Raw genomic sequence first — 26047 nt, forward strand, 5'->3', positions numbered from 1 at the left:
GTGAAAAATATATTTCTCATACTAGACTCTTGGGTTTTTTTTTTTTTTTTTTGACTTCTTTAATTTCAGGGAATTAGCATCTGCCTCACACCAGCAAGTTGAGTCAGCAGATAAGTGACCACATACTGACAGTGCAAAAGTACATTATTCCCTGTTATCCTTCTGAAAATAAAAAGAACATTAATGATGCTTCACTTTGCCTCCAAAATCTGACCCAAAATGTCTGTTATGACTTATTTGAAATTAAGATATTTTCTTCCTTTTTTAAATATATTCTCTCTCTCTCTCTCTCTCTCTCTCCCTCCCCCCCCCCCCCCCCCCCCAATACTGGGAATCAAACCCAGGGCCTTGCTCAGCAAGGTCTAGCACTGAGCTACATCACTAGCCCTGGAACTACTATTTAGGAAAAGGAATTTTGGAAAACATAATTTCAGATTCACTTCATTCACGAAATACAAACCACAATCTCTAATTTGTTAACTTTCAAATACCTCATATTCAACATCATCAAACACAATCTCTTGATTCCTATTATCTTCTTTGTTTTTTTTCCTTTTCTTTTTTTGGTACTGGAGATTGAACCCAGAAGTGTGTAACCACCGAGCCACATCCACAATCCTTACTTATTTAATTTTTTTTTAAATGGGGTCTTGTTAAGTTGCTTCGGGCCTTATTAAATTGAGCTGGCTCTGAACTCATGATCCTCCTACCTCAGTTTCCTGACTTTCTGGGATTACAGGCATTTGCCACAACACTCTGCTTGATTCCTATCATTCTTCTTCCCTCGGATTTTCTTGTCATCCTGTGTTCTCTCCCAAAGAAAATGGCACCACCATTTATCTAGTTGCTCAGGGTTAATAACTTACCATCACATTTCATTACTCCCTTTCTCCTAAAGCTCATATATGATCCCCCATTGAATAATAGTCAAGACACAGGTTACCAAAGCTACACCTTGTTCCTATTTTCACTCTTCTTACTACTTCTACTCCAAATACCACTCCAACTGAAGTCACTATCATATCTGACATGAACAACTTTTGTAGACTCCTTAGCCTCAATGCTTACTATCTGACATCATCCAATCTATTTTCCAATAATTATGGGAATACCTTGACTTCTACATAGTAAAGCAAATAAATAACATTATCCCTGCTAGAAATATGTGAATGATTTCTCTTCAGACTTAGAATAAATTCCTAAATTCTTATCATGGCTTTTAAGTCTTAGCTCTGAGTTCTAGCTTCCTCTGTGTCTTCTTTACCTATCATTATACTTTATTCCAGGCACAATTGTTCCCTTCCTATTCCTTAAGCATTCTGAGCACACCTCTGTCTCAGGGCATTTGAACTTGTGATTCTGCTGCCTTGAAATTCTATTCACACACATATTTGCTTGGCAACCTCATTTATTGAATTTCCTCAGATTTCTGTTCATATATGGTCTGACTGTAAAATCAATTCTTCTTATATATCCACTCAAATGATAAGATTTGTCCCCTAAAATAGTATCCATATATCTCTATTCCATTAACCTTCATTATTTTCCTTCCTAGCATTTATTACTGTCCAACATCTTGTTCTCTTATTTTATTTGTTTCTTCTTATACTGGAATATAGGATTTGTGAGAGGCTAGCTTCTTACTATTCATTTTTGCATTCCCAGCACTGAAACATAACCTGCCTCATTGTAGACACTCATCAAATGAATCTTCTGTTTATCGCTTGGCTTAGTTTGTTTTCTCTTTGCAGTAATTGGAGTGTGCTCTTCTGAGGGAAAATCTTATATAGAGAACTGGTGCAGGGTCATTAGATATATTTTGCAGCTTGTGCACTTCAGAATGCCAGAGGCACCCCTTGGATTTGCATCATGTACAAACTCCGCAGCTGTTCATATTGGCCCTGTGAACAAGAAAAAAGAAAGGATTGGACAGGGACCCAACCTTGAGGCTAATAAAGAAGACCAGGGGAAGCGATAAAGTAAGAGGAAGTAGAGCCAATAGTGTCCTTACAGCTACTGTTGATGATGTCATCCTGCAGGTGGTCATGACCTTACTGGAAGTCACTCTTTGCCCTGTACAAGCAACAAATCATAAATGCATAACTTTTAGACAATAAAAAGTGTATGATTAATATATAATAAACAGTGCATCAATAGAACAATGCTACATGAGATGAATAAGGTTAAATGATATGAGAAATTGCACTTATGAAATATATTTACAGAGATGTGAAATGGTAATAATTGATAAAAAAAAGCTATATATATTCATAATTTTTATGTCAATATTTGAGGAATACATTTCAGAAGAGATAGATGGTCTGCTTGTATTTCCTTCATCTGTCCCCATGCAATGAGGTGATAGAGCTTTCAAACTAAAATGCATTTGAAGTAATCAGGAGAGAGGAGTCTTTAATTTTAGGGTCTTTCCCTCGTTATTTTTTCTACTGACCCTCGGGTCATTTTATGCCCTGGATCATTTAACTCTCACTTTCTTGGATCTCCATCACTCATCTCAGCTCTTTCTAACTTCTCTATTCTGCCATTTCACCTCTGCTTTCCTCCCATTAAACCCACTACAAAGCCCACAAATCATGGCCTCTGGGAAATCATTTATCTTCCAGACTTCAGTTTCATCTCCTATAAAATAAAAATACTACCAATCTTTTATGCATTTTACAAATATAGTATGGCATAAAGTAAATAATAAAAGTGGAGCATGATGGAAGGTATTTTCAGATGATCAGAAGGCAAGGAAATCCACAGAAGGCAGATTACCAGAGGACTGGCACTGACAAGCAGAAGACGAAAGAAAAAAGGGGCTAATACTGGGAAGTAGGTGGTAGGGAAGTGCCTGCATAAAATAACTTACGGAAATACATGGGACATCTTTTGAAACGGCAAGATAAATACAAGTAGTTCTAATCGTTTTGTTCTTCAGGGAGAATTAGGCACTGCAATAAGCTAAATATATGTTATTTACATGCATTGAAAATTGGTTAATAAAAGCATGGGTTGGTTTATTTACAGTTATTTAAGAATTAGAATTAAGTAATTATTGCTGTTGCTGTGTATGTGCTTAAGTGGAATTATTTGGTGGATTAATCCATTTATGGATTAAAGAATTGATGGCATCATGGGAAGCTGATAGACACTATACAGGGTGGGGCTTGGTCAAAGGATGTAGGTCAGTGAGGGTCCATGCTGAAAGGGTATATATTGTCCTCATCCCCTTTCTCTTTCTCTCTGCTTCCAAGATGTCACAAGTTGAGCAGCTTTGCTCTGTCATGACATTTCTCTGTGAAGTTCTGTTTCACCTCATGCCCAAAGCAAAGGAGTCAGCTGACCATAAACTGAAACCTCTCAACCATGAGCCAAAATAAATCTTTCCTCTTCTAAATTGTTTTTCTCAGGTATTTTGTTCCAACAGCAACACCTACAAAAACTGACTAACACTAAATTTTATACCTCTCACTACTAGCGCACAAGTGCTATGAGAATAGAATAGAAACATTGGTCATTGTGTTTTCTTCTCTAGTCCTATTATCTAAAATAGTGCCTGTCATATAGTGAATACTCTGTAGTTATTTGTTGAGTGAATGAACAAATGGCAATATATTTTTATTGTTTTACACTATAAATCAACACATAAATCCCATTATTAACTCAGTATGTAATACTTTCTCTTCATTGAATCAATTAAATTGACTTAAAAAAGCTTTCACAATATTGTGATATTATAAAAACATAAATCAATTTCTATGCTACTTAGATTATCTATGGAAGTTCCCCTATATCAACAAATAGTACAAAATAAAGTAGACTATTTAGAAAGAAATTGGACATATTACTTACATGACATTTTTCTGTTTGCATGGATTTTCCACTTCATGTAAGAAAAACAAAATATTTTTTAAAAATTTTCACCATGTAATGTCATGTTTTGAGCTTAGTATTAAGCTACTCAAACTACTTATTGATAATAGCTAATAAAAAGAAGACTTCAATTTCTAAGAATTTGGAATGTGGATATTTGGCATACTAGAGATAGAGATTTTTTTCATCTAGTGTGTAAAATAGCAAAATGATTTGATTTGATTTGATTAGAACTTGCTTCTTTGTACCTTAAACCCTGGGGAGCAAAGAGAGTGCACAAATATAGTGGGGAATTTTCCTTTCAGTGAGAATCAGCTACCTGTTCTTAGTTCCAAAATAAGTCAGAGGAATTGTCCTTAGTGATTTTCTTCCTGAGGAGGAACAGTAGCCTACAGTCTCATTAGCATCTAATTCTAACAGAACCAGGGTATTTGTTGAAGTCACAGACCGGTGTTTGTAGCATTCCATGATTTTCCTTGAGATTTCCTCACACAAATCTTACTGAGAGTGATATAAATACTTCTGGTTTGAGAAACATGAAAAAAGCACAGCATTGGGCCAAGAGACAGTCTTCTACTCCATGTTTTCTGTTATGTCTATCCTGAACAATCTCGACAGTGGGCTCTCTCACAGATGTCTCCTGGTATAAGAAGCTGATAGACTTTGAGTCATTCTGATTCAATCATGTCACCAAATCCCCACCACTGAACATTGCTGCACAGAGGACCAATCCCTCAACACATGAGCTGTTGGGTGACACTACATATCCAAACCATAATCAATAGAAAGAGAGAGATGACAGACAGATATAAATATCCTAATAGAAATACATAAGGAGATTGGAGTTGTTGGTGGATCTTGTTGAGTTGAAGGCCAGAGATTCTATTTCTGAGAATATAATCCATGTCCTTCAACCTGAATTGCAAGGTCTGAACAAAGAATATTCTTTTTAGCCAATGACAGTAACAAAGTCTAAAGATCTAAACTTGCTAGATTTTTAGAAAACAGGAGAAAAATCACCATGATTGGAACAAAATGATTACAATAAAGAATGGTTTGATCTGAGTTTGTAGGTTTGTAGAAAGTAGAACATACAGGGTCTCATAGGATAGCCTTGGAGTTCACTTTTATTCCATATTCAGTGTTTTATCATAGTAATTACTGTATGATAAAACCCTGAAAACATAGTTGCTTTAAAAAATTAATTTATTTTGTTCAAAAATCTGTAATAATCCATGTAGCACTCACTGAAGTGATACAACTAGGGGTGAAAGATTCAGGAGGGCTTACTCACGTCACTGCAAGTTGGTATTGGCTATCAGATGGAAGCACACTCTGACTGCAGGCCAGGGGCCTATATTCTTCACATTGGACTATTCACAATAGGCCACGTGGGTTTACACAAGCACAGTGGCTAGGTTTTAAGATCCAACATCCTAAATGAACTGGAAAGATATATTTCACTTCATGACCTATTCTCAAAAGTTACATAGCATTAATACCCATGATCCTGTCCACATATAAGGACAGAAATACCTCTTAATGGGAGGAATATCAGAATCATATTGTAAGAAAAAATTGACTTCTTAGAAAAAGCACAATCTGCTACATCAGATTTTTAGGTTGTAATAATTTATATCCCTCCCACATGCTGAATATACTCATTCACTTCCCTAAGACTGAAACTTTCATTCTATAATTACAATAGCTCAAAGTCAAGAATCTTGTCATCTAAGCAAGATATAGGAGTAGATGAAACTCCTTGTGGGCATTTCATCAAATGAGGCTCATGGAGTACTCTTTCTTGCACCAGGACGATATGATGCATCTGACCTAAAAAGAAAACTTTTCTAATTCTCCAAATACTCAAAAGACAATTGCTGTACTTCTCCAAATGTCCAAATATAAACATTGGATAACTTCCATAGCTACTCCCATTCAAAATGATGGGGAAAGGAGAAGCTACACAGTATTCTCTGGTTCATTTCCGTTCTGAAATGCCAGGTGCTTGTTAATGCAGCTAGTTCTTTCAGTGGAGTCAGTCCTTCTACCTGGATGCTGTTCATGGCCTCTTGTCAAACTGCATAAGCTCTTGGTTCTTCCCTCTTAGTTCATTTTCCTTTCCTCTAAGCTTACATAAACTGATTTCCTGTTTGTAAATGTTTGATGACTCAGAACCTTTCTTTCCTCATTTTGTACTGTTTCTTTCCCAATCCCATATTTTTATTTTTAACAGCCAATACATTTTTAGTTGTTGTTCTTTCTAGGTTTTCTTGGTATTGATGTATAATTCAGTCCATCAGACATATATCCTAACCACTAATCTTGTCAAGATAACCTCTTTTCTCCCTCATCCTCACCATGAGACTGCTATGTGACAACATCTTTAATATTCTTATAAGCCTTAGGGTAGAGTGGAGAAGATATCTAAAACACATTATTTTGATCCTTTGAAGGGTAATTATCTGCAAGACTCTTTGAGGAACTATCTCAGATCTCCCTGAGGTGTTAAGAATGTGTTTTACAAATAGTTTGTCTTCCTCCTTAAACCAGTCCATAATTTAATGATCATTTATAATCTTAATAGACTAGGAAAGAGAAACCTATTTATTTTCAAACTATGAAAGCTATGTATCCTTTACATGTAAAAGTTCATTTTTAATTCATTCCTTTCCCCTCACATTTTGTTTCAGACAGGGGAAAGATCCAGTTGACATTTTCAATATTCTTCCTGAAATTTCCCTTAGCTACATCATCAAATTGTTGGTATATTTACTGTCTTTTTTGATATTACAGGTCATAGTATTATCAAAATTTTGATCACTACCACACATCTGAAATCACATTTATTTTTCTTTGAAGTGTTGGAAGCAGCTTCCTCAGATTCATCAGGCTTCTGGTAACACTTTGCCAAGGCCTTTTTGGATTCTTTACATAGTCTGTCCCAAGGTCAGTGCTACAGGTTTTGTTTTCAGGTACCATTTTCAGGTACCAAAATCCTTATTAGATATCTACATCTATAAAGAATAAACTATCCTAAAACCTAATGACTTAAAACAACAAAAATTTCCATTGCTTATAATTCTGTAACCTAGGCAGGGCTTGATAAGGATAACCCATCCCTGTTAGAGCCCTCAAGATGACTCACTTTCATGGCTGGCAAATTAATACTGGCTACTGACTGAGAACTTAGGTGTTGCTGGAAGGTTTAGATCCTTTCCATATGAACCCCTCCACAGGTTACAGGCTTATTCAGGCATAAGTATGGGGGTCAAAAACAAGTGTTCCAAGAGAACTAGGCATTTCTTTATCTGATTTAATCACCTATAATGTCACATCCACTATAATCAAGTGGAGTGAGGACATAAACTCCCAACATTCAATGGTGGGAATATCAATTTACATTAAGAGGAAATTGTAAATTTGGAAAAATAAAATTGACCCAAATTTATTTTAAAAAATTGAAGAGCATTGAGTTAGACTAGTAATATGATCTGATTTTTGTCAAAAACAAATCCTCTGGTTACTATGCAAATGAGAGACAAGAGACAAAACTGGAATTAGAGGACTATTCAAGAAGTTATGCCATCCATAGTGTAGCCAATAGTTGATGGTAGCTTGCATGAGAAGAAAGAGAAATGGAAGAAAGGTTGGAAATATGTTATAGAGGTATAATCAGTGGGAATAGATGAGATGCAATCATTGAGAGAAGAATTAATTTACTTGAAAATTGTACACTAAGAAACTGTGTGAATTGTAATCTTTTTTACTCAGATGAGGAAGATTAGGGAAGGAACAAGTTTTATGTTCTGTTTCACAGTGAGATGAGATCAAGAGTTCAGCTTTGTATATACTGAATTTGCATATCTCATTAAACATTCCAGTGAAGGTGGTATAAGGGCCATTACATATACAAGCCTAGAATTGACAGAATACAAAGGAGATATCAGGGATAGAAGTGCAATGTAGTGGGACAGATGGGCTCATCCACATATAAGTTCCATGGGTAATGATGAAATAAGTTCAGTTAATGTTTGCAGAAAAAGATATGAAGATCATGATCAACGTAATCAACTATAATGGTAGAATGCTGGGCACAGAAACAGGAGCCAATGGAAGAAAATGAGAAGGAGAAGACTATGAAGGTGGGGAAAATCGAAATTCTATTATTGGAGAAGCTCAGGTAAGTGATTCAGATACTATACTATATAATAAAAAAAATACTCTAAAATTTAGGTCACTTAAAACGTGAATTTTGTTTTGAATCAGCAACCTGAGGAGGGCACTAATCTACTCCGATTATCAGTGTATACAGGTTGAAGGCAATTAAGAGCAACCAAGTGAAATTTTGCTTCTTTACTTAAGTATCTGGTCCTTGTACTATAAAATTCACACCTCTGAACCGGACCAGGAGAATTTCTAAAATGTCTTTTTCTATCACTAAGTCATGCTTCCACCTAATCACTCCAGATTGGTGACTCTAAAGAAACTGAACTTCCTACGTGTCACCTCAGGGATTACAAAATATGTGTCTCAAAACAGAGCTAGGTGGAAGTCCTATCAACTTTGATTATCCAGTTTCACAGGCTATGCAACATTACTTACACTACATTCTATTGGCCAGTGCGATTTAAAATCATTAAGAAATCAAGAGCAGGGTGAGCAAAGACCCTATCTCTGAAAGGAAGAAACATAGATCCCCATCTCTTAATGTTATTTTGTTGAAATATCATGAAGGATATATTAGTGTAGTCATCTTTGGAAAATAAAATCTGCCACAACAAGTAAAATACTTCACAAAAGATCAACAGTATTGGATTCTTTTAAGATAACAAGTAGGTTAAGCCCATAAAAGTGAGAGTTGGATTTATCAACCGTTAGAAGTCACTGCTAAACTCTGGCAATTTTAGAGGATATTAAGGGATAAAAGTCAGATTGGAGAAATGCTGTAATTTGGATCAGGAGTGTTCCTCAAAGACCCATGTGTCAAGTGTTTGGTCCTAAGCTTGGCACTATTGGAAGATGATGGAACCATGAAGTGTGGATTCCTGCAGGAGATCTTAGGTTACTGGGGACCCTTGAAAGGAATTTTGGGATGTGGACTCTTTCTTCCTCTCTTAATTTCCTGAATACCATGAGGTGAGAAGCTTCCTCTAACACGTATTTCCACAATTATGTGCTGCCTCATCACAGGACCAAAATCAAAGGGACCAATCGACCACAAACCGAGACCTCCAAAACTGTGAGGTAAAAAAACTGCCCTCCTTCTAAGTTGATTATTTCAGATATCTTGTCAAAGTACTAAAAAGCTGACTGATATCTGAAAGATAAAAAGGAGGAGGTAATGAGGACACGAGAATAGTGAATATGGAGAACCTTGTGAGGGACCAAAGAAATAAAGTAGAAAGTAGAAAATAGAAACATACACAAATTCAAGAGAAGTTACTTTTAAAGATAGAAAATATTTTCATGGTCATGGAAATAATTTAGGCGAGCTACTGAAGATGCAAAGATAAAGCAATAGAGAGTTGATAGGCACAAAGTCTTTGAGAAGGAAAGTGAGACAGATTCAGAGTACAGTTGAAGTAACTGGACTTTTATTCAGACAGTGGTGTGATGGTTTGGATGTGGGGTGTCCCCCAAAAGCTCATGTGTAAGACAACACAAGTTTGGGTTGTAAGAGTCTTAACCCAATCAGTGATTTAATCCCCTGATAGGGATTAACTGAGTGGTAACTGAAGTGGCAGGGTGTGACTAGAGGAGGTGGGAATTGGGACATGACTTGGGGGGTATATATTTGTATCTGGCAAGTAGAGTCTCCCTCTCTCTGCTTTCTTAACACCATGTGAGCTGCTTCCCTCACCACACTCTTCCACCATGATGTCCTACCTTACCTCAAGCGCTAAGGAAAGAAGGCGACTATCCATGGACTAAGACCTCTGAAACCGAGAGCCCCAAATAAGCTTTTCCTCCTCTATGTTTGTTCTGGACGGGTCCCTTAGCCACAGTGGCAAAAAAGCTGACTAAAACAAGTGGACTCTATTAATAGACCCCTGAGTAAAGCTGCAAGGTCTGAAAGAGGTGCTATTCACTTTTCAACAAAAACAAAACTGTGCTTTTCCAAATATAAGTCCAAGAAATTAGCACCATTTTTAATTTATATATTTTTAAGCTTAAGGTAATAGCCATCACAGGCAAGATCATACAGTTATTCCTTCATCTTAATCATGTCTCCCTCTCTAATCATCTGAAATTAAACTCATCTTTTCCCTAATTTAACTCATCTGCACTCTGCTAACTCTTTAAACCTGCATTTCTGAAAAATTTTAGCTGAAAGAATACTAATTGGGAGTCAGCCAAATTAGATTCTGGTCTTTAGTCAGCTTCTGATTTAGTTAGTATTGACAACTCAATTTTGCTGGTCGTTGGTTTTTTCATCTTTTGGGATGGAACTTTTGGATTTCATGTTAACAATGATGATAATATCTTGCATTTATATCACAACAGAAATTTTTAAAAAAATATTTTAAGATATAACCCTTTTTGCTTTAAATTTTTAGGCTCAGAGAGCATTCTATTAAAAAATTGAATATTTCTCACTACTTTGTATTTTAACCTAATATACAATATATGAATCAATCTTGTTTTATGTGAATATTTAACTTTTAACATTAGAATGTAAACTTCATAAAGCTAGAAAAACTTGCCTCTCAATTTTCATTATTTTTTTTTTTACTTTAACCTTCTGAAAGTCCATAGCAGAAACATACTTCTTAGTTATGGTACTGAAGGCAGTATTTCAAAATACAGAGTTCTTTCTATATTGATAATATCATTTTGTTTGCAATGTCCAGTATTTTTATAAATATTTAAATTCTATTGTCATTATATCCTAACAATAATATATAATAGGTAATATTTCTACAGTAATTGACACTAAGGTACAAAGGTTAACTAAGATCTAACTACTAATATTTTTATGCAAAATCCATGATCTTAACCACTAACCTGAAACTATCTCTCTGATAATGGAAGTTATTAATGATGATGGCTAAGAATATGATGTTGAAGATTGTGTGACAGAGAGTTAATTAAATAAGTTTTAATTCTAAAAATAAAATGCTCAAAACAAGGCAAATGAGAGTTGGCAGAGGATATCGGATTGCAAATGCCAGCGCTTCCAGATCATAGGGAGGGTGAGAGGGGATGAGACTAAATTACCAGTTTTCTAAAGTGAAAGTGTACAATACAATCTCTTTCATTGTATTAATATTGTATGACCCATCCAAATTTGATCATTAAACAAAATTAAACTCTTTGATATTTCTGAATTTGCATTTAATTCCTATTCCTATTCAAGACCCAAAGTTAGGTTGCATTTATGAGCAAAAGTATAAATGTGTAATGGTAGTAGAGTTGTCCAAAGATCAGAACCAATAATGCACACACACACACACACACCCCATAGTGAAGACTTGGCTCAAACAATCATGGAGTCTGAACAGTTGTAAAATGTGTAATCAAAAAGTTGGAGAGGCAGATCCAAGATGGTGGAATAGAGGGAGGCTGCATTCCTTGTCACTCCATAACTCGGGTTTCAAGCAGAGGATATTGGTTTCTTGGTGAGGCGGTTTTTGCTACTTATGGATCCCCTGTTGTTTACTCCATTTTTCTACTGCAATCACCTGAAGTCTGCCAGCATATCTTTTTGGGTGTAGATTGCTCACTGTCAGGCGCCTATCATCCACCATTTGCCTGCATCTTGCCTGTCTATTGCCTGTCTTCCATCTATCCATCACCACCTATCCATTCACCTCCCGATCGTCTGACAGCAGTCAGCAAACTGACCACAGACCACCAGTGGAAAGCCAGCTGCCTGCTGCTTCCTGGAAGTTCACTGTCACAGTACCTGCAGATTTGGTCACACATGGCTGCTGCCATTTTGAGATAACAGCCAGGCCCCGCAGGATCCCTGGCTGGACTGATTGAGTCCTGTCTCCAAGATCCCTCAGCCTGATCAATCACTCCCTGCCTCTGGGGCCCTCATATCGACTGACTGCTCTCCGCCACCAGGACCCCCACCAACTGACTGCACCCTAACACCAGGAACCCCCGACCAACTGATTGCACCGCCTCCAGGATCCCACAACCAGACTGACCACAATCCACCTCCAGGACCCTTGCATGACCAACCATATCCCGCCTCCAGGACCTCCAGCCAACCACGCCCACACCCTGAGCTGCACTCCCCATTTGCCAACACATTTGGAAGCCATAGCAGCCATCTTGGATAATCCTGGAAGCTGTATCTTCCATCTTTAGGTGGGGCAAATCCCATCTTGAGACACCTGCTAGAGACTGGAAGCTCATTGTAAGGTACCTCTTATACATCAGGCTACTGAAGACTGGGAGGTTTGAGTACTATATAACTGTTGTAGTGTAGATTTTCTTTTCTCTCCTTATTAAAAAACTTTGTTTGTATTTCTTTACTTTTCTCATTCCCTTTTCCTTTTGTTTACTTGTTCCCTCAGAGTCTCTTTCCCCTTTTCACATGCTAACAACCAACCTCTCTTGATTACACTGTCACTCTTTCTATTATCTGGAACTTCTATATATTCTTTTCTTATCCCATTAACAGCTACTTCCTACACCCCTCCGCATCCTCTTTGTCCTCCATTAGAAACTGCAGACTTTATTGCAAATCTGTTTGTTATATTGAAGATAATAATTGAACTCATTCTGTTTATTATGACAAAATTGTTAACTTCCTCAAAGGGGCTAATCGATCTAGGGTTGCATACTGTCTGAACTGGGCACTGCTAATATTGATCTCCTCCTTAAAGAAAAGGTTTTGGAAACCTATAGAGCCACTATAAGCCTATAGGGGGGAAACTGCAATACCCCAGATCTGCACTGCTAGAGAAAAAGATACATGAACAACATGAAAAAACAAGAGAAGAAAATGATCCAAACAAATCTAGATTCTATATTAATAGAATCCAGTGACAATATGATAGAAGAAATATCAGAAAAGGACTTCAGATTATACATGATTAAGATGATTTGTGAAGCAAAGAATGAGTTAAGAGAGCACATGCAGGCAATGAATGATCATACCAATAGGCAGTTGAAAGAGCAACTGCAGGAAGCAAAAGATATTTCAACTTTAACAAAGAGATAGAGATTCTCAAAACAAACAAACAAAAAATCAAATGGAAATCCTTGCAATGAAGGAAACAATAAACCAAATAAAAAAACTCAATGGAAAACATCACCAACAGATTAGATCACTTGGAAGAAAGAACCTCAGACAATGAAGTTAAAATATTTAATCTTGAAAATAAAGTTGCCCAAACAGAGAAGATGGTAAGAAATCATGAACAGAATCTCCAAGAACTATGGGACATCATGAAAAGACCAAGTTTAAGAATTACTGAGATTGAGGAAGGCACAGAGATACAAACCAAAGGAATGAACAACCTATCCAATAAAATAATATCAGAAAATTTTCCCAAGCCTGAAGAATAAAATGGAAAATCAAATACAAGAGGCTTACACAACACCAAATGCACAAAATCACAACAGATTGTACACCAAGGCACATTATAATGAAAATGCCTAACATACAAAGTAAAGATGGGATTCTGAAGACTGCAAGAGAAAAGCGTCAGATTGATTACATATAGGGGGAAACCAATATGGATATCAGCAGATTTCTCAGCCCTGACTCTAAAATCCAGAAGGGCCTGGACCAACATATTTCAAACTCTGAAAGAACATGGTTGCCAACCAAGAATCCTTTACCCAGCAAAACTAACCTTCAGATTTGAAGATGAAATAAAATCCTTCCATGATAAACAAAAGTTAAAAGAATTTACAAATAGAAAGCCTGCGCTACAGAATGTGCTCAACAAAATATTCTATGAGGAGGAAATGAAAAGCAATAATGTAGGTCAGCAAAGGGAGGAACTACCTTAAAGGAAAAACCAAGCCAAGTTAAAAGCCAAAAATAAGCCCAAATGACTGGGAATACAAATCATATCTCAATAATAACCCTGAATGTTAATGGCCAAAACTCATCAATCAAAAGACATAGACTGGCAGAATGGATTAAAAAGAAAGACCCAACAATATGCTGCCTTTAAGAGGCTCATCTCATAGAAAAAGACATCCACAGACTAAAGGTGAAAGGATGGGAAATAAATCTACCACGCACATGGACTCAGTAAAAAAGCGGGGGTTTCCATCTTCATATCAGATAAAGTGGACTTCAAGCCAAAGTTAGTCAGAAGGGATAAAGAAGGACATTTCATACTGCTTAAGGGAACCATAAATCACGAAGACATAGCGATAGTAAATATTTATGCCCCAAACAACAGTGCATCCATGTACATCAAATAAATCATTCTCAATTCCAGGAATCAAATGGACCACAACACAATAATTATGGGTGAATTTAACACACCACTATCACCACTGAATAGATCTTCCAAACAAAAACTAAGCAAAGAAACCATAGAACTCAAAACGCAATCAATAACCTAGACTTAACAGACATCTATAGAATATTCCATCTATCAACAAGCGAATACACTTTCTCCTCAGCAGCACATGAAACCTTCTGGAAAATAGACCATATTTTATGCCACAAAGCAGCCCTTAGGAAATGCAAAAAAATAGAGATTCTGCCTTGTGTTCTATCAGATCATAATGGAATGAATTTAGAAATCAATGACAAAATAAAAAACAGAAATTACTCCAATTCCTGAAGACTAAATAATATGCTATTGAATGAAGCATGGATAACAGAAAACATCAGGGAGGAGATAAAAAAAATTCTTAGAGGTCAATGAGAATGACGATACAACATATCAAAATCTCTGGGACACTATGAAAGCAGTACTAAGAGGAAAATTCATTGCATGGGGTACATTCAAGAAAAGAATAAAAAGTCAACAACTAAATGACCTAACATTACATCTCAAAGCCCTAGAAAAAGAAGAACAGAACAACACCAAAAGTAGTAGAAGACAGGAAATCATTAAAATCAGAGCTGAAATCAATGAAATTGAAACAAAACAAACAATTCAAAAAATCGACAAAACAAAAAGTTGATTCTTTGAGAAAGTAAACAAAATAGACAAACACTTTGCCACACTTACAAAGAGAAGGAGAGAGAAAACTCAAATTACTAAAATTCATAATGAAAACAGAAATATCATGACAGACACCACCGAGATACATAACATAATGAGAAGCTACTTTGAAATTCTATATTCCACAAAATAGAAAATACCAAAGACATCGACAAATTTGTAGAGACATATGCTCCTCCCAAACTGAACCAGGAAGACATACAGAATTTAAATAGATCAGTATCAAGCAGGAAATAGAAGAAGCCCTCAAAAGCCTACCATCCAAGAAAAGCCCAGGACCAGATGGATTCTCAGCTGATTTCTACAAGACCTTCAAAGAACTCATTCCAATACTTCTCAAAGTATTCCAGGAAAAAGAAAAGGAGGGAACCCTACCAAATTCATTCTATGAAGCTAATATCACCCTCATACCCAAACCAGGCAAAGCCACATCAAGGAAAGAAAAGTTTAGACCAATATCCTTGATGAATCTAGATGCAAAGATCCTTAACAAAAGAATGGCAAACTGTACCCAAAAACATATTAAGAAAATCGTGCACCACAATCAAGTGGCATTCATCTCTGGAATGCAAGGATGGTTTAACAGCCATAAATCAATAAATGTAATCCATCATGTCAATAGACTTAGGATAAGAACCATATGGTTATTTCGATTGACACAGAAAAAGCATTTGACAAAATATAACACCCCTTCATGCTCAAAACACTAGAAAAAATAGGGATAGTAGGAACATACCTGAATATTGTAAAGCCTATTTATGCTAAGCCCACAGTCAACATCATTCTTAAAAGAGAAAAACTGAAAGCATTCCCTTTAAAAACGGGAACAAGAGAGGGATGCCCTCTTTCACCATAGGTCAAATCTAATAAACCAAAGGCTGAATGTTTTCTCTGATAAGTGCATGACAATATATAACAATGGGAAGTGGTGGAGGGAAGAGAAGAATGAAGGAACTTTGGATGGTGTAGAGGAAAAAGGGGTGGGAGGGAGTGAGAATGGAAAAACAGTAGAAAGAAACAGTATTACCCTATATATATGTATGATTACATGAATTGTGTGAATATACATTGTGTACAATGAAAAGCTATACCCCATTTGTGTAAAATGAATCAAAATGTGTAAAAATAAAAAATATTTAAATAAAAAAAAACAAACTGGAGACTGAGAAAAACCAACTTGTAATTCTGATTGGTGTTTAAAGACCTGGAAACAAGGAGAAAATGGTAAATTCCAGTTCAAAGACCAGCAGGCTCCAGACCCAAGAAAATAAAGGCTTTAGTTCTAATGCCAGAGAAGCCCAATGTTGAAGCTAAAGCAATGAAGACACAGAAGTTTTCTCTTACTCAGCATTCTTATTCTGTATAGTTCCTTAAGTGATTGGATAAAGCCCACCACTTTAGGAAGGGCAATCTGCTTTACTCAATCTTCTGATTCAAATACTGAACTCACCCTGAAATGCTCTTGGAGCTATACCTAGAATAATGTGTGGGCAAATAAAAGGCACTGTGTAGTCCATTTGAGCTGACTCATAAAATTAATCATCAAAATAATCTGATGGTTTTATTAAAAATTGTTGGCAAGGATATTTTCACTAATTATTCTGCATATGTAAAACTGATATATGGTATATTTACTAATTTATGGAAGAAAAATATTCAGTTAAATATATGAATCTTTAATGTCCATTTACTGTACACATGTATAAAAAAAACACCCCATCCCAGTAAAGAAAAATAATCCATTATTCCAAAGTGTTCACTTAGGTTCCTATCGCAGTCAGTTTCCATACCCTTAGGTAACTAATTTTCCCATTTCTATCATCACAGATATATTTTATCTGTTTTTGAATTTTATGTAATATAATTATACAATACGCACTTTTTGGTGAACGGCTTTTTTTTTTTTTTTTTTCCCAGTTCATTTTATTTATTTATTTATTTATTTGGTTTTGAGACAGGTTCTTGCTAAGTTGCTGAGGGTTTCATTAAATTACTGAAGTTGGTCTTGAACTTGCTATCTTCCTGCCTCAGCCTCCTGAGTTGCTGGGATTATAAGTGTGTGCCATGGCATTTGACTGGCTTTTTTCTTTTAAAATATTTTTGAGTTTCTTTCAGGTTATGGAATATCTTTATCATTTCTGAGTATTTCATTGTAACAATATGTGGCATTTTGTTTTTCCATTTATCAGTTGATGGATCATTAAGTTTGCCAGTTTGGGGTAACTATGAAAAATAAAACTGCTATGAAATTTTTTGAACAAGCTTCTTTTATACATATGTTTATATTTCTCTAGGGTAAATACTAATTGAGTTACTAGATCATATTATTCTACACATACTAACTCTAAATGGAATTACAAAGTAGATATTTAAATGTCTACCAACAATAAGTGAGCATTCCAAACACTGCAGATCTCACCAAAAATTGTCCAATATTTTAGGTTAGCCATTTGGCTGAGCATGAAATGGTATTCAATTTTAGTTAAATAATTGTATACCAATAAACCAAATAGTTCTGCTGATGTGTTGGATTGACATAAAGCAGAATTTGTAATTCCTAGTAGTAATTTCCCCAATTACAAATGTGGGTATTTTGAATTAAGAATGCAGAGCTTGAAAATTTTAAATGTGAAAAATGTAAATGTGAAATCATGTCATCATGGATTCATTGATAACTTAGATTACATATTTGAGGTCTTCAGAATAGGAAATAAATTCTTTACTTCTTTCTTTCCTCTTCCTCCTGCCTTCTTTCCTGTCTTCCTTTTCTTTTATCCCTTCATTGTTTTATAGTGTGCCCTAGATACTATTTTCTCCTCACCATGACTAGAAAAATGAAAGTTTTAAAATTTTTAATTGTACTTATTTATTGAAAACGAGTGCCTTCACCAGGTTTTATAAGATTTTTCTTATCAGTTTAATTGGTACATGACTCATAGACTCAAACCATATCACTTTTTGATGACTTATATGGTTGAAGATGTTCTCTCATTAACACAAAAAAGACAAACCTGAAAGGGAGTCAATTTGTGAACCAGGAAAATACATTAGGGTCAGAATTCTGTCAGAGAAGAATAAGAGAAATATGTATAGGCTTTAGATGTTCTTCAGAGTAATTTTTAACCTCTCAAATGTTAGGTCAAAATTTGCATAAAATTGTTAGCTGTACAGAATCAAATGACTCCATTCTAGCTAGCTATTTTAAAATCAAACTGATGACAGTATCCTTACTTGCAATGTAAAATTAGGAGGGATTTTCTAATTGATTTACTACAGCATGATGTATTTCACTTACATTGTTTAACATTTTTTTAATTTCAAATTTAAAACTTAGGATATTTAAGATAAAAATCCTGATTTAGCCCCCTTAAAAAATTTTAAGATCTAATAATAATGCTGTGCTTTTTATACCAGGAGTCATTGGGTGCTGTCTCCTCCTCCTTTTCTCCTTCTTCCCCTTTTTCTCCCTCCTCCTCCTCCTCCTTCTTCTCCTTCAGCAGGTCCATTTCCTCTAATTCTTTTTTACTAATTTATGTAATATTTCTAGATTATACAGACATTTGTGAGATTCATCTACGGTTTACTCATGATTTTGCACAGAAGAAAATTGAGTATTAGAGATATTGATGTCATCATTACTATTATTATTGTTATTATTATAGCTAATATTATAATTTTACTATATGTCAGGTACTATTCTAAGGGATCAATATGTACTAACTAATGTGGTCCTCAAATTGACCTTATAAATAGGTTATTTCCTTTCTGTTGCTGTATTGAACTCTCTAAGACAAGTTACCAAGGTTTATTTAGCTAAAAGTCTTGGGGATTTTTAATGTCATATCCACAATCTATAGGTTTGCTATATGAGATAAGTTGAGGGGCATTTGCTAGGCTTCAGTGAGAACCTCATGGGAGATCACAGGAATGCATGCAAAAGGGAGAAATCACATCACCAAATATGAAGAGACTGGCTTCCCACAATTGCTTCTGAAGGAACATCTCCAATTGAACTCCCTCTATGGACCCACTTCATCAAAGTCCCACACCTTTTTCTGAAACTTAACCCTGAAACCCAGGCCTTCAACACATGAACCTTTGAAGAATAAACTATGTCCATATTATAGCAGGTAAAAACTTGATCATATTTTCGAGGTAAAGAAACTGAGTTCTAAACTAGTCCAAGATCTCACACTGTACTTCTAATGAACTGGTATCAAGGCCTAGGTATGATTTTCAGTTGAGTAATTTTTTTGAAAACATTCTCCATGTTGATCCAAGTCCTCTGATCACTGGTTTAGTCCCAGGAGAGAATTAGTATATTATGCACACCCACTTAACCTGAGGTTAGAAGAGAAATAAACCTAGGGGATATATTTATTCTACAATACAGTTTAAAAAGAAGAAACGTACTAGATGAGGGAAAAAGGCAAGGTTTTATTTGTCTGGAAACATTTCCCATCTCCCATTTCTGACATCATCAGGCTGTCCTTTTCTGTTACTGCAGCAATATGCCCATGACTCAGAATTTTCAAATTCAGTAAATGATCCATCGTAAGCACATGACCCAGGAGCTCACTTTCCTTCAAAGTGTTCTGAGAGTGCATGTCTTCAAGATGTAATAAAAGAGCTATGGAGAAAAGTGAAAGATGGAAGATGGGGAGGTGTGGGAACCCCAGCTGTGGAAACTACTATTTTTTAATGTAGTTTATGCTAGTTTATTTTGGAACTTAAACATGTGTGATTGCCATGGTACTGATTAAAAGTGGAAAACTAGAAAAGCTTAGACCCCTGGGAAGGATACTGACAGTCCTAAAGTCAAACTAATTGGTATAAAGATGAGAAATCCAATCACTAACCAGACACAGAATCCTATAAGGATCTAGTTTACAAGACCAAGGCAGAGATCCAATAATTCAAAGTAGGACTGCATCCCCCGTGGAATTAGCCAACATACTCCAGGGGGTCGAAGTCACAGTTAGTACTGCCCTGAGACATTAGTCACCAGAGGGCAAAAGGGAGAGCCCATAGGTGTTTAGAATCTGAGAGAGAAGAGGCTGTTTTCACATCCACCCAACAATTCCACAGGAGATGGTTCCTGGGAAAATAAGGAAGGATATGAAATTACACAAAGATAATACAATTGAATTAACTGTGAAGAAGAGGAAGCACTATCAGAAAGTACGTGTATATACTTCTGGAGACGGTTGAAGCAGTTAACAGCATGTTATGTATTAGAATATTAGAGATTACTTATCACTGAAAAACTAAAAGCAACAGGAACCATCGTTGACCTAATTTAAAAAGAAAAACTTTCTGAGTATTATAAAAACCAGCTGAAAATAAATAATAATAAATACCCCTGAACTTATATCAGGTACAGCAAACCCACAGATTGTGGATATGACATTAAAAATATTTCAGACCCACTTGCCAGTACTTTCAAACGTATGCCTTTTCTTTTATTTGAACCTTTCCCACATATGGGTCTCCTATGCGCCTGGCTTTTTCCTCTTAGCTCCCTTTTCTTACTTTGGCCCATTTAGATGTTATAACCATGTTTACTCCGGTCACCTATCTTATGGATAGGAAATGCCAACCCACCAACCCGGCACCATGTGCTCTGTTGGTTCATCAGCAGTCTTGAGTCTTCAGCAATTCAAGAGGGAAGGAGATGAAAATTGTGAATTAAGACTTACCAAATAATCCAAGCCCAGTACAAAAAACTGGAACTAAAGACTCGCAAATAAGACAACATTTACTCTCTCAGACAATAGCTGGAGAACTGAGAAAGAAAAATCAAAAGGATACAAATGAGACTGTACAGAGCAGGAGGCCACAGAGACAATTCATGCTGTTTTTTTTCTCTCTTTCTTTCTTTCTTTTTTTTTTTTTGGTTACAAAAAAAAACAGTGAGTTGAAATTCCAGCTCAGCATCTTTCATTTAAATTTAGGATTTTTAAGAATTGATAGAAGCCCTCTATTTCTTCTTGCTAATGGCTCAAAATGCTTCTATTGTCATTTTGAAATGTGTTCACTTTCACTACCTCTTGGAGGTTACTGGGGAAAAACAATGTGTCTACAAGCTTTTAATAGAAGTAGGAGTGTATCTGTCAGCTCTGCCCAAGAATTCAGGCATTCGTGCCTGTGATCATCAATTTGCCTTAGCTTTGTTCCTGACTCACAAGAATGTTAAGTACTCAGGGGATTAAATTCTAGTCTTTTGGGGTTCTGTACACAAATAGGCTGATTTGGTCTAGTAATCAAATGAGATTTGTTTTACAAGAAGATACGGGCACAATTACTGAAACTGAACCCAAATGGAGGAACTGGCTGCCAAACCAAAATAAGTGCTTAAGAATAGGAAGATAACGACTATGTAAAATTGCCCATCAACTGTGATGAGACAAATATCTGCCCAATTCTAGAAGAAAGTAGTGACTACAAGTGCAATGATACAAACCTATTTGAATTCCTGTCGTCTTTTTTCACTACAAACAGCCAGCTATAGACTCATTCAGTAGAATAGAATACCCAGAACAGTTTATAAGTAAAGGAAATAATACACCCCCTAGAATGAGAAGAATATTAGAATAATATAAACACATATTTTTATGCAAATATTTTGTATTCTTTTAATTCTGTCCACATCTGGGAACTCGGGGGCGGGGGGAGGGGGGTATTGCAGGTGAAATTCTATTCCGCTGCTTTACACATGAATGTCAGTCAGAAGCTACATGATTTAATGTTAACTCATTCCATGTATTGTCCTGGTGCAAAGTATATTGAAGAGTTGATAAAATAATAAGCATTTTTATAATAATGTGGCTTATAAGTATAAAAATAATATAAATAGTAATAAAAGCCTAGTAACATCAGTGATATTTAACTACTAAATGTCTCAAAGATAAATTACATAATAGCTTTTGTAGAATTATTATTGTAATGACTTAATTAGAAAATAAGTATACATTAAGGATGCATAGAGATATTAATTCTTCTTGATTTCTCCTGAAATTCATCTAGGAGTTTCTAAATGATTCCTTTTATGCTCCGAAAACACACAAAAATCTGTTTTAGAGTTTCTCAAGAGGGAAAATCTAGGAGAATTATGCTACCATTTTTTAAATCACACCCTACAATTAGGTAACTATCTATGGGAAATTATCTAGAAACTTTACCTTTCCTGATTTTTATTAGTTTTATTTTTTATTATTTTTATTTTTTATTATTTTTTATACATCAGTAGGTTTTATTTAATATATTAAAGAATTTTTTTTCTTAAAACCAATTGGATGTTTCTTTTTGATAATTTGTAAACAAGTTAGAAAATCTCTAATTCTGAGGCTTTTTTCCTTTTGGGGGGGGTGCAGTAATATGAGGGATTAAACCCAGGGGTACTTAAACACTGAGCCACATCCCAACCTTTTTTTTTTTTTTTTTGGAAACAAGTCTCACCAAGTTTGAGGCTTCCTTCTTTACATTTAAATATGTATATTTTTTATAGGTAACAATATATTTTTTTTTAATAACCAAGAAAGTACTAAATTTCCCTGAGTTCTTCATTATAACACATTTTTCCCAATAAGCATTTACTTTTACACTCAATTATCAAAACTTTATTTTTCACTTTGATGGAACAGAGCATGTTTATTTTAAAAATATTTTCTAGTTATTAATCAACAAAATAAAATCCTTTCTATTATAAAAACATTGGGATATTTTAAACAATATCATTTGTAAATTAACAGCTCACCTTTCAATTCAAAAAATTTATTTATTTCTCTAATGTGGCCATCTGCACTTCATCAGGTAGGGTGATATGCCAAAGACAGCTATTTGAAGAAAGCAGAGTCAACAAATAATCAGTAGAAATGTAGAGAGTAACCACTGAATTTCCTTGACATCAGTGCAGGGACACATATTTTGCCCACTAAGATCCATCAATTTTCTGCCCGTGATTTTGTGAAAATTTTAACTTCGATTATGTTCGTTTGTATAAATCAGTCTAGAGAGGTTGTGAATTTGCCCAGAGGCATAGCTATTTCTGCATGATTCCCAGCCCAATGTCTGCTCACTTTTAAGAAATTACCCCAAACAGCTTTTCTGAGAATATTTATTTTGTTCTTCTCCTTTTCATCTAATGTCTCTATTTTATAAACTGCACTGCTCATAATCCTTTTATTGTGAAAAGGGTTTTCCTGACTTGAATAAAAGAGCAGGTACTTAGAAACCAACAAAAAGTGGGGCAAAAATAACAAAACTGTCCAAAAGAGAGTATGGTGGATTGGGCATTACCTGTAGTAAATTGGAGGTACATGTTAAACCCAAAAGAAATAGAACTGTGGAGACAGAATGTCTAGTCTGATATGCCAGATCTCCCGTTTTCTATGTTCTTCTTTCTTAATCTCTCTGTACTTCAGTTTCCTAACATTAAAACAGAGATCATCCTCCCTTTTATATAATACACATAGTAGATATTTATTATACCATTTCAGATATACTGAAAACAAAATTTGGGGAGACTAAGAGCTAATTTCTAAAGTAACCCATTCCCAAGCATGCTCTAACTTGATTTCTGATGAGGTAATAATAGACAAATAGTTGAAATTTATGGATGTGATTTATATTAATTTATATGTATTATATCTGTGCATTAGAAGTCACTGTGTACAAGTAGTTACTGGTATCAAAACTGTGATGAGATAAAAAGATTTAAAACAAATTTGAAACCTGGATAAAAACTAATAATGATTTCATAAATATGAAACATTATCAAACAAAGATGGAAAAAAGTTATTCTTCACATTTACTGAGATCAGAACAAAAATAATAGCAATCTAAAACTGAAACATGAACATTTTAGACAAGGAATAAACATTCCTCAAAATGAGAAATTATATAGAATCTCTCTCTCCAGAAGTCCATAAAAGTAGAAAACAGATCAATGTACCCAAAATTATTTCGGGACCGTACTTTCTGGACACTGAATAATGACCTCTAGAGATCATTTTTCTAGATCATTAGTATATATCCTTTATTTTAAATATCATGTATTAAAATGTACTATATATGTTAAGAAGAAAGTATATTTTAAGCAAATTAAAGTGTAAAAATCAACTTACATAATATCAAACTCTCTTTACCTATTAAAATCCAAATCATGCACTATTTATATAGAACAGCAAAGAGTCACAATTGGAAAGATCAAAGATTCAGGTTTGCAAAACAAGTGAGATTCCTTTATTTAGCATAAACTTAAAACCAAGTTATTCTTCAAAGAACCTTATGTCCTATTAAATTTAAGTGAAATTGAAGATTATACTTTTTGGGAAAGTATGTATGATACTATTGGTTTGTTCTACAAAGAAGTTTTGCACAAAATACTTTATTAGTCAGTTAAACTAAAAGATTATAATAACTGGTTATGTAAGTTCTTCTCTATAATTTTTGCAGATGGGTCAACCTATTCACAGACTATTTGAAATTTTTCCTTTTACAAGTAGAACCACAGTTATAAAATGCAAAAAAAAAAAAAAAAAGCAATTAATTTTCCCATGATGCTATTTAGCAGTAAAAATTGGGTGAATATGGTGGTTATTTTTAGGTGTTGACTTAACTGGATTCAGAAATTCTTAGGAAACTGGTAGAACATTGTCATTGGTTTTCTATAATGGTATTTCCAGAAAAGATTACCATATGAGTTTGAGTGGACTACATGGAGAAGATCTGTACTCAATGTGAATACTTTCTTGCTCATTAACTGGTGGTTCAACAGAACAAAGCAGAGGAAATACAAATTGTTCTTTCTCACTCTCCTGGTATTGGAATATATTCTTCTTTCCTTGCCCTGGAACACCAGAATCCCAGGCTCTCAGACTTTGGACTCTGAAACCTACCTCAGTGTACTTGTATGGGAGCGGCCTCCCCATTTCTCTGATCTTTGGATTTGGACTAAATCATTCTACAAACATTCCTGGGTCTCCAGCTTGCAGACAGAATGTCCGAGAACTTCTCCATAACCATGTGAATCAATTTCCCTAATACATTTTCTCTCATAAGCATACTCCTCTCTCATGCTTTCTCTGTCTCTCTCTCTCCCTGGGTGTCTCTGTCTCTCTATTTGTTCTGTCACTCTGGAGAAGCCTAACTAATACAATGAACTATATCATTTCACTTAAATTTCAGAAGTTCGTTTCTCTTTATGCATAGGAATTCCTCTGAGATATATGTAGAAGAAATATAAAAATATCTCCTTCAACTAAATTTTTAATATAATAATATAGATTACTTAATAATAAAATAATGAAGAACAAAAGATTATAATAAACTTCCTACTTATAAGAAAGCATTTAATAGATTCTTGATATGCCACAGCTTCTCAATAGTTATTAGAATATAAGCATAAAAAATGGATTCAAATGTTTCTCCTTGAAGACTCTCTCTTAGAAAAGTAGTCCTTGTATCTGATAACACTTCAAAGAAAGATGAAGTGTTGTACTGACTGGAAAAAGACAAACACAAAAAGAAACAGAAAATCTAAAGCAGAATTAAGTCCTAGTTTGAGGTTATACTAGTAGCTGATTTACTAGCAGAGATAATACTAACAGTTTAATAGTCATTTGTGGTTGTTTAGATATTTATTATATGTATTTTTTTTGGGGGGGTGTGTACTAGGGATTGAACTCAGGGGCACTTAACCACTGATCCACACCCTCAGCCACCCTTCTCTGTCTCTGTCTGTCTGTCTGTCTGTCTCTCTATATAAATAAATATATATATATATATATGAAATATATATTATTATTATTGGGAGTCAGGGCCCTCCCTGCTTAATTGTTTAGAGCCTCTCTAAGTTGCTGAACTCATAACCCTCCTGACTCAGCTTCTGCCCCTGGGATTACAGACATGTGTCACCACACCCAGAGTGAGTTATGTATTTTTAATTGCAAGATAAGGTAGTTATTGACCAAAAAGTGATAATTATAATAGTTATTTTGATTATAACAATAATT

General features: G+C 35.0%; 1 long non-coding RNA gene across 1 annotated transcript in view; it reads right to left on the reverse strand.

Moving 5' to 3' along the window:
- Positions 1–301: 301 nt before the first annotated feature.
- Positions 302–26047, reverse strand: part of LOC306670248 — a 253586-nt gene continuing 227840 nt past the window's right edge. The window contains exon 4 of the long non-coding RNA XR_013766359.1: positions 302–1901. This is a non-coding gene — a long non-coding RNA (uncharacterized lncRNA). The remainder of the gene's footprint in view (positions 1902–26047) is intronic.

This window comes from Sciurus vulgaris (assembly GCF_902686455.1).
Source record: "Sciurus vulgaris genome assembly, chromosome: 10".
NCBI lineage: Eukaryota > Metazoa > Chordata > Mammalia > Rodentia > Sciuridae > Sciurus > Sciurus vulgaris.